This window comes from Tasmannia lanceolata, unplaced genomic scaffold, assembly GCF_043159265.1.
Source record: "Tasmannia lanceolata isolate RefF3 unplaced genomic scaffold, GAP_Taslan_0.1 ptg000607l, whole genome shotgun sequence".
NCBI classification, from domain to species: domain Eukaryota; kingdom Viridiplantae; phylum Streptophyta; class Magnoliopsida; order Canellales; family Winteraceae; genus Tasmannia; species Tasmannia lanceolata.
Window position 1 is genome coordinate 22,501 of NW_027519279.1, and position 2,872 is coordinate 25,372.

The following is a 2,872-nucleotide window of genomic DNA, read 5'->3' on the forward strand; positions in this document are numbered from 1 at the left end:
CCCATGTAGAAAAGGAATAAATAAATCAATCAAATTACGGGAAGCTTCGTGAAGTGCTTCTTTAGGAGTTAAACTTCCATTCGTCCATATTTCTAGAAAAAGTATCTCTTGTTTCTCATTCCCATTCCCATAAGAATGAATACTATGATTCGCATTTCGAACAGGCATGGATACAGCCTCTATAGGATAACTTCCATCTTGATCGTTATTTGGGGTTTTCATACGATATCCGCGATCCCTCTCGATTTGTAATCCAATACACAAATCAATTGGTTCTGTCAGGCTAGCTATATGCTGTGTAGTATCAACCATTTTCACAGAAGGTGGCGAGATGATATCTTGAGCAGTTACGCATCTCGGACCCCTGACGAAAATAGATGCGTCGCAAGTTCCATACAGATTACTTCTCAATACAATTTCTTTCAAATTCATGAAAATTTCATGTACTGATTCTTCAATACCGACTATCGTAGAATATTCATGTGGTATCTTATCAGATTTTGCGCGTGTGATACATGTTCCTTCTATTTCTCTCCAAGTAAAGCCCTTCGCATAGCGATACCTATCATATCTGCTTGACCTTTCATAAGCGGGGACAGAATGAAACGTCCATAGGAAAGGCGCTTACTGTCTGTTCTTGATTCAACACACTTCCACTGTAGTGTCCGAGTGGATACTGCTACTTCCTCTCGAACCATACTAATATTATTGATCAGATCATTGAATCATTTATTTCTCTTGAAATCAGTTCAATTCTTATTTCTACACACGCCTTTTTTTAGGAGGTCTACATCCATTATGTGGCATAGGGGTTACGTCACGTACGAAACTTAATAGTATACCACTTCTGCGAATGGCTCGTAATGCTGCATCTCTTCCGAGACCAGGACCCTTTATCATGACTTCTGCTCGTTGCATACCCTGATCCACTACTGTACGAATAGCATTTCCTGCTGCGGTTTGAGCAGCAAATGGTGTCCCTCTTCTTGTGCCTCTGAATCCACAAGTACCAGCGGAGGACCAAGAAACCACCCGACCTCGCATATCCGTAACAGTTACAATGGTATTGTTGAAACTCGCTTGAACATGAATAACTCCTTTTGGTATTCTACGTCCATTCTTACGTGAACTAATACGCCCATTCCTACGCGAACCAATTCTTGGTATAGGTTTTGTCATATTTTAGCATCTCATAAATATGAGTCAGAGATATACGGATATATCCATTTCATGTCAAAACAGATCCTTTATTTGTACAACGGGTCCCTTACTTTAGAAAGGCCCTTTTTAGAAAGATTACCCTTGTCTCTGTTTATGTCTCGGATTGAAACAAATTACTATAATTCGTCCTCGCCTACGGATCAGTCGACATTTTTCGCAAATTTTACGAACAGAAGCCCTTATTTTCATATTTGTCATTCCTTAATTCCGAATCTACTCTTTTGAAGAAAATAAGTCTCTTGAAATTTTGAACCTCGAATTGTATCCCCATGGAAGAAATGTTTAAAAAGTCACCTAATCGTTCGAACCTTTGTTGCGAAGTCTATAAATTATACGTCCCTTGGTTGAATCATAACGACTTACTTCGATTTTGACTCTATCTCCTGGTAGTATCCGTATAAAACTACGTCGGATCCTCCCCGAAACATAACCTAGAATCAGATCTTCATTATCTAAACGAACCCGGAACATACCATTTGGAAGTGATTCAGTAATTAAACCTTCATGAATCAATTTTTGTTCTTTCATTTCAGGTAACCCCCTTGAAGTATCAACTAATGGAGGAGGAGTGATATTAGACAACCTGCCTTTTCTCTCTTTTTCACAAATCGAAAGTTACGGATCAAATTCGGATATTCAGAAGGATCACCATATATAACATAAAATTTCTCCTCCAATTCTTTTTAGTCGAGCTTCTCGATCTGTCATTATACCTCGAGAAGTAGAAAGAATTACAATACCTATTCCACCTAAAATCCTAGGAATTCGTTTATAGTTGGAATAGATTCGTAGACCGGGTCGGCTGATACACTTTAAAATATTTCTATATGTTCCTTTCTGATTCCTTCTATGTCGCAGGGTTAAAACCAAGAAATATTTCTTGTTTTCTCGATGTTTCCTAACATTTTCAATAAAACCTTCTCGTAGAAGTATTTTAATAATGTTTTCGGTTATATTAGTAGATGCTATTCGAGCTGTTCTTTTTTTATCCATGTCAGCATTTCTTATAGAAGTTATTATATCGGCAATAGTGTCCTTACTCATGACGAACTATAATTATTAGGGCTTCCCCATTTTGATATAATCAACATGTTCTGTTTTTTTTTTTTCTTGATTTTCATTTTCACTTTCAATTTTTTTTTTTATGAATTATTAAAGGTATATGCATAAGACACAATCTACTAATGGATTTGATCTACTTCAGATACCCTACTATATAATGGTCTCATCTACTAGTCTTTATAATACCTCAGGAGCTAATGAGACTATTTTAGTGAAATTCAACTGTCTCAATTCCCGAGCGATCGCGCCAAAAACTCGAGTTCCTTTTGGATTTCCTTCTTGATCAATGACAACCGCTGCATTGTCATCATATCGTATTATCATACCGTTGTCACGTTTGAGTTCTTTACATGTACGTACAATTACAGCTCTGATCACTTCTGATCTTTCGAGAGGCATATTGGGTACTGCTTCTTTGATTACAGCAACAATAACATCACCGATATGAGCATATCGGCGATTACTAGCTCCGATTATTCGAATACACATCAATTCTCGAGCCCCGCTGTTGTCCGCTACATTCAAATGGGTCTGAGGTTGAATCATATCATTTTTTTTTTTTTGAATCTCTTATTTCAATGCAAAGGGC